Here is a 13,031-nt window from a genome sequence, read left to right on the forward strand (position 1 = left end):
TGCTTTCTGCTATCCTGTGGTGTGAACGCTTCTGATGAGCTGTAGAGATTGACACAACAATCACTTCGCTGGCATTTCTATCCTTACTTTCAGTGAAAAATGAGCCACAATGGTTAGGGGGTTTTTTGGTTTGTTGGGGTTTGTTTGGTTTTGGGTTTTTTTTTTTTAACTCTATTGAATCACAGTGAACAGTGTTTGCCAGGGAGTCTGACCGTTGTGATTGTACTTCTAGTACTATTATTCTCTTTATGATTAGGAAGTGAACCTGTACTTGGCCCTTGTGTCTCTGTTCTTATTTTGCTTTGTCTATTCAAATCTTTGTAGTCTGGTCTCTGTTCTTCAGTCTTTAAGCAGTCATTTTTCTTGCCAGCTCAACTGTCGCTGGTGGTATCATGCAGACTTCTCAGATAGTTCAGTGGCAATTTACACTGTGGCTTACACTGTAATTCCAATTGTTCTCTCCTTTTCTTGGCCTGACAGTCATTCTGGATTGAAGGCATGTCATTTGTGCTTATTTGAGTCAGTTCCAGCTGCCTTAAATTTATTGAGCTTCTTATTATTTGAAGATTTATATGCTAGAATTGGCACAAGGGAAAAATGTCTTTCCTGGGAAAACTTCATTTTCAGTGTTCTGGTGTTGCTACCTAGTAAATTAGCTCCTTTGCTATGGGTCCAGAAGAATTGTATATAAAGATGGCTAGAATGGTGAATACATTTTTCTAATGACCAGATGATTGGAGCAGCAGATTTCAACAAAACAACACCCTGTTCCATTTTGCAAGACAAAACAATTAGTTCAATCTTTATTGCAGCTGATATCCCACCTTCTGTTGTCAAGTTCTTGACTAAAAAGCTGTGAAAACTTTTTCTCTTGTTTCAGTCAATGTTTTCACAGAATTCTTAAGTTCTGCTTTTAGTTGATGCTGCAGAAATGTAGCCATCTACATTTCTATCTGTCTTTGCTCACAGGTGGATGGATAGTAGTTTGGTTGTTATTGGGTTATGCCCATGCAAATCATTTCATATCCCTTTGGATATGGTAAAAATTACTCCGTTTTGTCTAATTGTATTGATCAGTATATGGTATATGATTCCGCAAGAGAATTAAATCTTGCTGTATTCTCACAGCTCTCAGATTGTAGATTTGGAGTAGATTTAGAAGGGTGCTATCTTTTCAAGTCTTTGATGGAAAGAAGTTTCCCTTCGTACACATACTAGCCACTTATTGTTCCAGGTGATTCATTTATGACTGGTCAGATACCTTTCTTTTCTGTCTTTCTGTTCTGTAAATATGCAAAAAAATATACTGAGAAATAGGACAGAGAATCTATTTTTGCCTCTGGTGGTGTTTTTCTTTTCCATGATTTTGTCATTTAGATAAGATTTAATTTAGTTTCAGGTTTTATGCCAGATTTTGAGGTAATGAGGAGTTGTAATTTTACCCTTGTTGTTTCATACATTCATAATAACAATATTAATATATGACTTCAATAAATACTGCATAGATTTACTGGTTAGAAAACAATGTTCATATAGTTTATTTGCTTGGGGTGATGCGTAGTTACAAGAAATGTAAACAAACACAACTATGGAAGATTCTGTTCTCTTGAAATATTGATAAGTCTTCTAAGGATGCAGATGGAGCAGCCATCTAAAAAATCGTGAAAGGGATATGTTGAGAAATCCACATAGTAGGTGTGAAACTTGTATGAGGAAGACATTTGCGTCATGAAGAGCAGCTAAAGTCACTAACTGAGCGTTAGAATGGCAATAATAAACCTACCAGAGCAGAGTTGATGTGATGGTCAAGTCTCTTCTCTAGATGTGTATGTTAATAAAAATAGATGAATCTTTAAGTAGTGTAGTGTTCCAAAAATCATTCTACTCTGACTTCAGGTTTAATTAGTGAAATCACCCAAACCCCACAGTTCTTAGCGTAATACCAAAAAGACTTAATGATGGGTGATGACTCACAAGAACACAGGAAGTTGTCTTATCTTTTGTAAATTAAGTCTTCCCCTTCCCACCTTATTAAAAGGTGATGCCATCTTACTGTCAAAGCTTTGGTAGTCAGAGCATTCCAACTGCTTTTTAAACAACTGATCTAAACAACTTCTGTAGAAAATACTGCTGGCCATTGTTTTTGGCATTCTAATTCAAATAAATCTCTGTTGCTTTTGTATTTTCCAAATAATCACCATCAAGATGTACTTGCTTGTCTATTGAGGATATTAAATATGTGTGTGTATGTAAATATGTGTGTAATGTTTATTCAGGGCAGCAGATGTTCAGGGGAGAGAGAAGTAATTTGAACTGTGTATGCAGCACACAGAATGGTAACCGTTTTCCTCTCCTCTCCATCTCTTTCTCTCCAGTTTGTTCTTGCTGCAACATTAACTCAAGCCTAGCAATACACTTTTGGGAAACCTGCTCTCTTTACTGCTCAGTTCTCTCAACACCTGTCCCCACCCCATTTCTCTTCCTTAGTACTGTATCTTTTACCTTTTGTGCTTGCTCAGTTAGGCTGTCTGAGGCAGTGAAGGCTGTCTGGAGTCTCATTGCTTGTCCATTAACAAGTTCACACCACGAAATATTAGGAGTTCCCCCCACTTGCCACCATTTTCACTACTCAAATCAAGTTACGTCCAAATGAATCTCATTTACCTAATATACTATCTTTACCATCTTTTCTATCTCCTTGACTAATTGATACTGGCTCAGGTAAATAAAAATCTTAGGTTTTATGTGGAAAGACAGAGAAAAGGATTGAGGGGTATGACTTTTTAAAATCAAATAGAAACATCTGGTTTCTACAGGTTCTAGATCAGTTAGACTTTGCAAATAATACATGGATGGTAGCGCCACATCATCATGTTTGAATTTGTTACTTTTGTACTCATGATCAGACATGAATTGTTAGCAGCAACAGAATCCAGGATCTTCAACACTGAGCTAAACAAGCAGTCCTGTATCCGCTTGCTATCAGGGATGCAGCCCTCCATGCATGTTGGAGATACAACCTGTTGGGGCAGGTAAGGAAAAGAGCAGAACGCCCTGCAGCTGGGCACTGGCTTCCCAAGGCAGCAGCAGGAGGTGATACGGAATTGATGGAATAATGGTACAGTGTATTTCTTTAAAAAGCCCCAGCAAATTTTTGGGAACCTTTCTGTTATTTCATATATATAAATATATAAAACTCAAGCATATATAAATATATTTTTTATATATATATAAAATCTCCTAAGTCTTTGTTCTTTCTTTCTAACTTTGCACTAAAGTGAGATACGACATACTTAACCTTTGAGTAATATTTTATTACAACAGGATATAAAAATGACTTGCAGTTTTATTATTACTGTAATTTTCATTCAAAACTTTATATCCACAAATTAACTTTATTCAGTTGAAGTCAATATGTTGCCCTGAGTTGTCTCCTAAATTTTTACTGTTTTCCTTCTCTGTTGTTCAAAGTGTGAATGCCATTTTGTTTTGCAAGCAAAATTAGCACTTAAACTAAAATGCTGTAAAAACACTATTCTGAGTGGTAGGATTGAGAGTTTTCTTGAAGACAAGAGAGGGGAGCAAAGGCCATGAAATTATCTGAACCTCAGAACATACTAGAAGTTGGTGGAATTTGGTAGGAACAATAATTGTAAAATCAGGAGGGGAAAAATAGTGACAGTAGAATGAAACAATAGTGCTGACTTTTCACATGGTTTTAAAAAGAATTCTGATCTCCCTGGAAAAGCATTTTCAGTAGAAGTTACTGTCTGGAGCAAGGACCCGAGCATAATGCTGTGGTGAAAGCGTAATTCAGTGTTTCCTCGTTTGGGAGAACGTCTTTCCTTGAGTGCCATCTTTAGCTCCATGTGCTGGATTGAGCAGAAGCAGCCAGACTCTGGCTCTTGGAAACGCTGCTTTGTATGCTGGGTGCTTCAGAGTATACGCTCTCCTTGTTCTCTGTATTTCCACAAATTCTACTGTTCTGTAGTGACCAGTACTGATTTTCTTAGGCAGAGGGAAGTGGAGCACATGGCTCTATTTGACACAGGCCACCTGTTTATTAGTTCTGTAAGTAATGTATAGAAGCTATATGTGCCTCCTCACTTGTGGACTGGCATCTTTATTCCATTGTCAGGCTAAAGAGTGCTCACTGTACAAGTAATAAGTTCTTTCATTTTCTGCTATTGAGAGTGGAGGGAAGGATTCATAGCCTTGATGTCCAAAATTATACCCCAGAAATCAGAGTTAACGTTTCTCTCACGCAGATAGACCTCTGCCTGCACTGAGTGTTAGTCCTAGAGCATCCTGACAGCTGACTGCACCGAGCACCTTGCTCAATCTACCTGCCAACATGGATCTGCCCAGTCTCACTCCTTATGTGCCAGCTTTGTATCCAGGAGATTCTGTCATCCTCAAAATACTTGGTCTGTTTTCCCATATTGTCTGCGTTTTAGGAAATTCATACTGATTCAGATTCTGCAGGGCCAAATTTCTGGCACCCAATTTCAAAGTTTTGTCTGGGGCCGCTTTCTTCAATGCTGCAGATGCGGTTGCCACAGACACAAGGGAGTGCTGAAAAATCGCCATATAGTCACAGAAATATACTTTACCCATACTGCAGTTATTACTGAGTTACTGTACGGGAGTGTGTGAGGCAGTGGAAACTCTGTCCCCTTGACCCACCAAAAATGTCCAATGTGCCCAGGCACAAGGAGTGATGAAGCACCAGAATACACCTCCTCTTCCTTTTCCTGGTTTTCCATTTTGAAATTTATTTTTCACCCAGTTGGCAGCCTGCCATTTCTGACCTGGTGTGAGGCAGAAAAGAGCTGTTCGTGTAAGCTTTACATCACTTTCTTTCAAGGGACAACGTAGCATCCATATGTTTTGATCTAAGGTTCATGCTGTTGAGACAGACAAATGAAGTGAGATATGTGATGAAATTGTTTTCATTACCTCTAGTGAGCAACATATGACAGCTTTGAGGAATCATGTGTTCAGAAGAGTTATTATTGTGTCATCAGAATTAGTGAAATAAAAGTAAAGACTTTTTATTTTCTAACAGATTATTTTCACAGTGGTTGTCCAGTATTAACCATCACCTCAGTCACAAGGTCAGTAAGTTCACATGTAAGTATGCCAGGATGCTTAGTACACTGTGAAAGCCTATAATGCTTTTTCGATTAATATTTTTCTTGTCCTACAGTTTTGAGTAGAACATTTGCAACCAGTGCTTTGCTGTCATCAACAGTCCACTTTAGAATTGTTCAAGGAGAATTACTTGAGGAATGGCATAGAGTATGTTCTTGCTATTGTGAATATTGAAATTATCCGAAGCATGTTGTGTTTTTTTTATATGGGTACAAATACTATTGTGATGGCTAAGACTTACAAATGGGTAGGTCTGAGTTAGAGAACATTTTGTGAGTTTTTACTTACCAAGATCTAATGTTGCTTTGTGTTCAGTTGTGCTTTTGAAGTATTAAAGCATTGGAATGAGAATTCTGCTCACTAAACAAAACAAAAGTTTTTTTCCACTTATAGACAAAAAAGTACATTGAGCTTCAGTTGTTTGGTTTTGTTGTTTGTTTGGGTTTTTTTAAATGAAAACCCAAATAAAAAGTGGTCATAGAGAAAACTTCAAAAATTATGAATATCTACACTTCAAGTGACCTCAGTACAATTTACGGTTGTTCAGCATGAAAAAAAAAATTCCCAAAATTCTGATGTTCTAACTTATTTTTAAAAAGAATCCACAAAACAAATAGAACCCTGTCTGTGCATTTTTGTTCCTGGCGTACTTTCACTACTCAGTAATGAGCAAGGCATAAAGATGATCGGAGTCCGAGAGTTTATCCAGAAGTAAAAATACAGCAATGCATCCTAGCCCTCATACTTATTCAGGCTGTATTTTCCTTTAGAAAATTCTTTTATGTGCCAGTGGATTATCAGAGAGAGATAATGATCTGTCGAGTAGGAGCAGTGAAGTAAGACTCTCAGTCAATAAAGTTGCTCAAAATGCAAGCCAGTGAAATAATGTATTGTCTGGTACAGCTGTTCAGTTACATATACGTTGTTCAAATTATTTCAAAGCTTATCCTATACACAAATGTTTGGGTTTCAGTATAGCATACCAGAAATTAACTGTCATTTATATGTGTTTACAGTAATTTGTGACAGGGAAAAAAAATTGAATTTTACTTTAAAAATTTATTCTGAATCTCATACTAAACCTACTTAAAATTAAATGTATTCCATTAATGCTGAGCTCAGCATAACAGTCATTCTTGTAGAAGAATTCTATTTTAAAACTAAAGCTAACCAAAAAGCATTTTTGTCAGCAGAATACTGAGCTTTAATGAGAATTTAAAAATCTCATAAGTTGAGGTTTTTTTAATAGTTCAAAAGAGAAAAAAAACCAGTATTTTTTCATGGTGAAACTGCCATTATATATCACATTGCCTGCTGTAATGGCATATGTTGCCTTGACATAAGTTGATGTAGTCAATGTAATCAAATAGGTACTATATAGTTCAGCTAAAAATAGATAGTAAATACTAACTTCTGAGAAGCCTGTACTTTTTCTCTAATATTACTTAAATGGCCCAGATTATTTTTTTTATTATTATTTCTTGCCACGTTGTATGATACTGGCAGTAACAAGAAATGTCTCCCTTAGTAGTGGCATAATTTCTTTTGAAGTTTTGTGTTTGTCAGAACCAGAAATTTTTTGCCACCTTAGTGGTTTATCCATTTTCTAGAATCTTTTCATGATATTTTACACGCAAAGACTGTGCTGTATGTAAGCTGTGCCATGGATGTTTTTTATACACCAGTAATAAAATCTCCAGATTTATTAGGTGACTTGGAGTGCCATTGTATCCGATTAGTATGTCCCTTACAGAATAGTTTCTCAGAAAACATTTGGAATTTGCAAAATTACGTATGTAATTATATAAGCTTTTGGGTAACTATATGTATATTTTAGTTATTCAGTACATTTAATTATGGTTTGTTATGGACTGTTTACAGCGGTTCTCACTGAGGGCAGAGAGGAGAGAGGGAGGGCAAATGGAGCTGAATGTGGAGTACAACCAAGGGAAATCTCATATTAAAGATTCACCAGTGAATCTTTGCAGACTTTATGCAAATCCAGTGGGTATTCTGTGAAAGTGTTAATGAGTGTCACATCCTGATTACTACAGACTTCCCCTTACGTTTCCAACCGTACCAAATCCAATTGAAACTGCTAAAATTAACACCAGAAGTCCACAACAGTTTGTCAGAAAAATGTGTGAAATTTGTTTTTAAAATATTGTGCCCTAATTGGAAACATTATATATAGATGTGGCTATAAAATAGGCTGTATACATTCCCTGATGGATGACAAACTTAACATTGGTCCTCTTAAATCCTTCTAAAGGACCATCTATTTGTGAAGTATTTTTTGCATCTCGCTACAGAGGAAACCATATAATCTAACTGCCCTGGCACCGAGGCTCCTGTTTGGAATCGACTTGTTTCCCCACAGCTCCCAGGAGCAGCCCTTTTTGCCACAGCATGTGCTGGTCCTTTGCTTTGTGTGAGGCGTGGCCTGTGATGTATGAAGTGACTCCAGACTCATTGATTTAGTTAATCGCAAGAGTTGCAAAGAATGTAAAGTAAAAAATTAAATTAATTTCAAAAAATTAAAAAAACCAATTAATTAGTATGTTTCCCTTTACTTAAGAGTTATTTGCAGGATTTTGAACGCTTCAGGCAGCCTGCTTGCCTGTCTGCCTGTTATCTTTGTTTTTCGTTGTGTGGGCAATCTCTCCTCTGAACCTATCTCCCAGCTTTTGCTCGTTTTGAATTTTTGAGACGATTTCATGTTCCCTTTGCTCTCTTTTTACTCAGCCTGGCAAACGCATTCTGTCTTTAGAATTGGGCCAAGAAAGCCCTTACAACTTCTGAAGATATCTTCAATGGATAAACGTGGGGGAAGGGAGACTTTCATAACACTGATATGAAGGCATCTGGATACGATAGCAGGCAGTTGGTTATGTATCTTTTATTTAGCCTGTCTTTATCTGCCAACTTACTGTATGCCGTTAATATAATTCTGAATGCCTGCATATATGACAAGTCATGACCATAATGAGCCTGTTTATTTCAAGATACGTAGTGGCATCGTTCATTTGCACATTAAAGGAAACTTTGCTGGAAGAAGCCAAATTTGAGGCTACAAAAGCTTTGTGATTATTGTAATGCTAATCTGTATTCAATCCCATATATAAAGTGTCACATCTCGCATACTTTAAAAAATTAATTAGTCGACTGTGTTGTGCCACAGATGAGCAGAAGCAAGCGGTTGCTTGCATCCACAAGCTGTGACATTCTCTATGCCAACATGACTTTAAAGGAGAGAAGGCCCACAGTAACTGAGCTGGAGGTGGTCCCATCTTCTTCCTCCTACCTGATAGTGCACAAGGTCATGGCATTTGTGTGATTGTTTTATATTAAATGATGACAGTATGTTTAAAGTATGTCAAGTAACAATCCCTACAGTGCTTTAGCCTCTATTTGAAAAGAGATTTAAATCTTCGCGTGCATTTTAGTAGAAAGTATGTATCATGCATCTCATGTTAGTGACAAAAGTATCATTGAGATGTTTTGCAATCAGGAAAGTAACTGTAAATGTAAATAGGTTGACTAAAAATAAATACAGCTGCTTTTTGTCATTAACTAAGAACAAAAGATACACGTTTCCCCAATTTCTCAACAGAATTGCACCTCCGTATGCCCATAGAATTGCACAGGAGGAGTGTTTCTTTGCCCACTTCCTGGGCCAAAACTTTTCTAGAAACCTCTAAGTAACTTGCCCATCTATCTTTTTTCTGTTCTCAGATCACTGCCTGTACATACAGGTAACATGTCAGATGCCCATCAGTCTCACGTGGGGCTCTGCTCGCTATGTTTGCTCAGGAAGTAAAGGTAGAGTGAAAGGAGGTCCACATTCAGACTGCCCTGGGTGCATGTGTGTGACGGGCAGAGGCCTCCATGGCCCCTCAGGGACTTCCAGTTGTGGTCTTGGGACTGGAAAATGTTTTCTGTTGTATTTGATGTTATGAGTAGCATTCAGAGGTCCTGTTCTGTGAAACAGGTTGTAGTTGTTCGTTTTGATGAACTTGCACAAAATGATCTACAATGGCAAGCAATTGCACTTCCAGGTTTTTTCGATATTTTCCTTTGCGTTTTTACGTTTCCTCTTGCACTGGTATGGCGACTACTGCCATTGCTGTATTTCCTGGTCGTGTGGCTCTTTAGACAAATCAACCTTTTGCAGTTTTACTGAGGGAACAATTTGCAGTAATACTTTGTGAAGTAAGAAAAGACTGCAGAATTGGAAGACATTTTGAATTCACAATACAGAAAAAATTGTGTTTTCTAGATGTTACTAAACAAAGAACTGTAATTTGTTTGTGAATAACATCTAAAAGCAAATCCAGGTTACCTTTGAAGAGTATATGTAGTGAAGGATTGAAAGTCCATGTTGCAGCCTTAACTAATAATCCTTGTTCATGCCAAAATATTATTTGCCTTAGTAATGTAATTGTTGTGAATAGTTTAGCGTTTCAACAGGGTCGAGAATGTGTGGAAGCACATAAGGAATTATTTTGTTTCAAGACTTTTCAGAGACCTGTTTCTTCTTCATGTTGCCATTATTATGGTGTTTCACATTAAACATTGTAACAACGTGAAAAAATTAGTGAATGGCCTTAAAGTGAATGCTTCTGATAACTGGTTTTTGTGCTTTCCTTATACTTGAGAAAAATGAGATACATATTTTTTCCTTGATCTGATGCACCTTCAGAAACTTTGCTTTATTTTAGGTCTTTGAATTAGTAATTATTTTTTTGAACATGACCTGCTAAGCATCAGTGGCTGTAAAAAAAATCACTATCCTGTGAAATATGCATTTTGGGCTCTTTTTAGGGGCGTAAATACAGCGATGACATGTTATTTTTATGACAGCTTTCATAGCATTTATGCAAGAAGCCTTTTTTGCAGCAAGGCTTGAAGTAGCATTTATTATATCGGTACTAGTTTAGTTGCACCAAAATTGCCCAGAAATAATGTTCCTCTAACTGTTTTACTGATGGTGCTTGATTTCTTACACTTGTTTCTGAATGAAATTAGGCATGATTTTCTCATATAAAGATAGCAAATAAAATTTGGCATTTAATACTCTGCAAGGTTTTGCAATTAGCATTACAGTAAAAGTGTGGAAGTGCATGCCTTTGATGCTTGCAACATAGAAGTTACCTCATTTGGGAACTGCTATAATTGTATGTATAGCCACAACAATACTAGAATGTTCAAGAGGGATTAGCGACATCAGTTTCAATATACTTCCTTGAAAAAGACAAGACAGCATCAACTAATAATGCAAAACAAAGCATTTTAGATGGATTGACATTTACAAATTCATTATAGATACTATTTGTGAGCAAGGGGCTAAAGAAAAAATACTGACGTTTTGATTATATAGAAAAAATAATTTGTGAAACTTTGTATGACTGATTCTTTTGAACATCACTTATGTAGGTCTAATGCTAAACCCACTTTTTTTGTGTACTCTCTTAGTTAGTCTCGTTGTAAAGTTAGCAATATTGTGGATGCTTGCAGGATCCAGCCCCTGGAGAACATTTTAAATTCTGCTTGGTAGAGGAAAAACTCATGTTTTGTGGTTGTATTTCTATTGATAAAGCTTTAAAAATCCTTATCATTTAGATTCTCTCCAAAAGCTTGTATTTAGCATCAGTGTAACATTATGAATTCTCAGGTTTAGGTTTCTGTGAGCTTCGATTGCCTTGTTAGGATTGTGACATATGATTGATGTTGTGTTTCTTAACATGTCGGTCATCGCCCTTAGACTCGCACGCTGTAACCATAAACCATTTTGGAATAAAAGTGCAGCATGTTTATCATAAATTGCATGATACTTTTCCATCTGAATATGCTTCGTTAGGCTTACCTCCTGTAATACTACCGGATCATTAGATGGCATGTAGAAGGAAATCATTTCAGCAGTAATCAGTCAGGCATGGAGGGCCCCCATGTGTTTGAGATATAAATGCATTAAAGATTAAACCATATTTCACTATCCTGTATAAAATTATTTGCAAAAACTGTACAGGTGCAGAATTACCTTCTGCTCATGATGCTACTTTTGGATTTTACCAATCTTCATTTGTCTTCAAAGATTATGTTGCTTTTTAATAGTTCCCGTAGCACAGGAACTTAGTTCAAGAAATTAAGACTAAATCAGTTGCACACTGAAGCTTTTCAGTGGGAAAGCTTTCTAGTATGACATGCATACCTTTGCATCAGTTTTAAGAAACTCAAACAAGCCACACCGTTCACTAAAAGGCACCTACATTACAATCAGTTACTTTCGTCTGTTTCTCTGTGAAGTAATTTCCTTTGTAAAGTGGAAAATGATGTAAGGGCTTAGATAATCAACTAAATTTACTTAGAACTGTTGTAACATGAGACATAATGTGATGATACTCTTCTGTACTATGCAAAAATTCTTTGAAAATATTTCTTTGAAAATCTCAAGTGAAAAAGATGGAAATGGGGAATTACAGAAACCTCAATAGCCACCGCCATGACAGCAGTATTTCAGTTCATAAATGTTCGTCCCTGCAAGTATAGTGGAAGGAACAAAGGTTAGAGAGGTGCCTTCCCCGTGATAGTGCATATGTGTGTAAGAATGTCATGACAAGGATCTCTAGTAGCTGAACCATGGCAAGAACTTGTTCTTCCCTGTTGCAGTTTCTAACTCGAGCTTTTGCTTATCCTGCAGATCGCTTCACAGGGAATTTAACTCATCGTCTTGGTGTTGCTCCATAAACATTGTTGCTCCAATGCATGTTGTTCCACACAAAGCTGCTGAACTATCCTTGCTGTCAAACCAGGGCATGGCATCCCAGATGAGGTTCTGCAACCCGCTGTACTCCTGATTCAAAGGCAAGCAGTGGCATCATTTAACCATTAGAACTTTTGAAGAATTTTATGCCTTGTTCATTTGTGAGGTGGAAGAAACAATCAGAAGACCAAAATTATCCACCATGTAGAGAGTATGGTGAAAATGAAAAAGTATACAGGTTTTTTTATCAAGTTAATTCTACAGACTGAAATGGGACTTTACTATTGTCTCTCTCTCTTTTTTTAAGTTGGATTTAGAAATTTGGACTATTATTTTGATTGATTGTGTGATCATGTCACACTAAGAATGGGCAGAGATCAAACTCAGATTTAAATGACAGAACTATAAGCCAACCCATTGTATTTTGTTGATTGTAGATGATAGGAGATAGTGGTTTAGTTCATCCATGTTTAGATAGATACACAAGGTGGTGGAATTGGTGTTTCTAGTATTGCTTTGCTTTAATGCTCTGAAACATATTAACTCTGGCTATAGCAGTTTGTGTTTATTCATTTTCAGAGCACTGTAGGGTCATTAATCCTCAGGGCCCTCCTGAGAAGTAAGAGGTAGGAGATAAGCACTGTGAGTAGTAGTATTCTAATTTTACAAGTGGGAAGACTGAGGAGATGAATAATTTGGTCAAGGCCACACAATAAGCCAATGTGAGCTCTGAGATTTGTTTTGGCTATTAGCCCAGTGGCCAGGCCAGCCTTTGCAACATTCTATTTTTAAATTATACACTTACGCCTTATTATTATTATTATTATGACGCCTTAATCATCCCATAGTCTGTCTAGGCAGATAGTTGTCTTTTCCCTTCAGGTAATAAGGTGAGCATGACTACAATAAAAACTTGAACACAAGGAAGACGTTATGAAATCAGAATCTGATACTAGTATTATTTTGTATATTTTCAATTTTCATAGAACATAATTTAACTTTGTTTCTCCTGTTGTGCCAAAAATGGGTGCAGTCTTTGACTTGTATATGCAAAAAGGGAATGATTAATAGAAATTATTTGCTTAGAGATCAGTTTGTTAGTCTCCTTTTTGAT

General features: G+C 36.8%; 1 protein-coding gene across 24 annotated transcripts in view; it reads left to right on the forward strand.

The window, feature by feature from the left end:
• The window catches only part of RBFOX1 (RNA binding fox-1 homolog 1), a 906,682-nt gene that overhangs the window by 205,371 nt on the left and 688,280 nt on the right, over positions 1 to 13,031 (forward strand). The gene's annotated exons all lie outside the window — the stretch shown is intronic.

This window comes from Balearica regulorum, chromosome 15 (assembly GCF_011004875.1).
Source record: "Balearica regulorum gibbericeps isolate bBalReg1 chromosome 15, bBalReg1.pri, whole genome shotgun sequence".
NCBI classification, from domain to species: Eukaryota; Metazoa; Chordata; class Aves; order Gruiformes; family Gruidae; genus Balearica; species Balearica regulorum.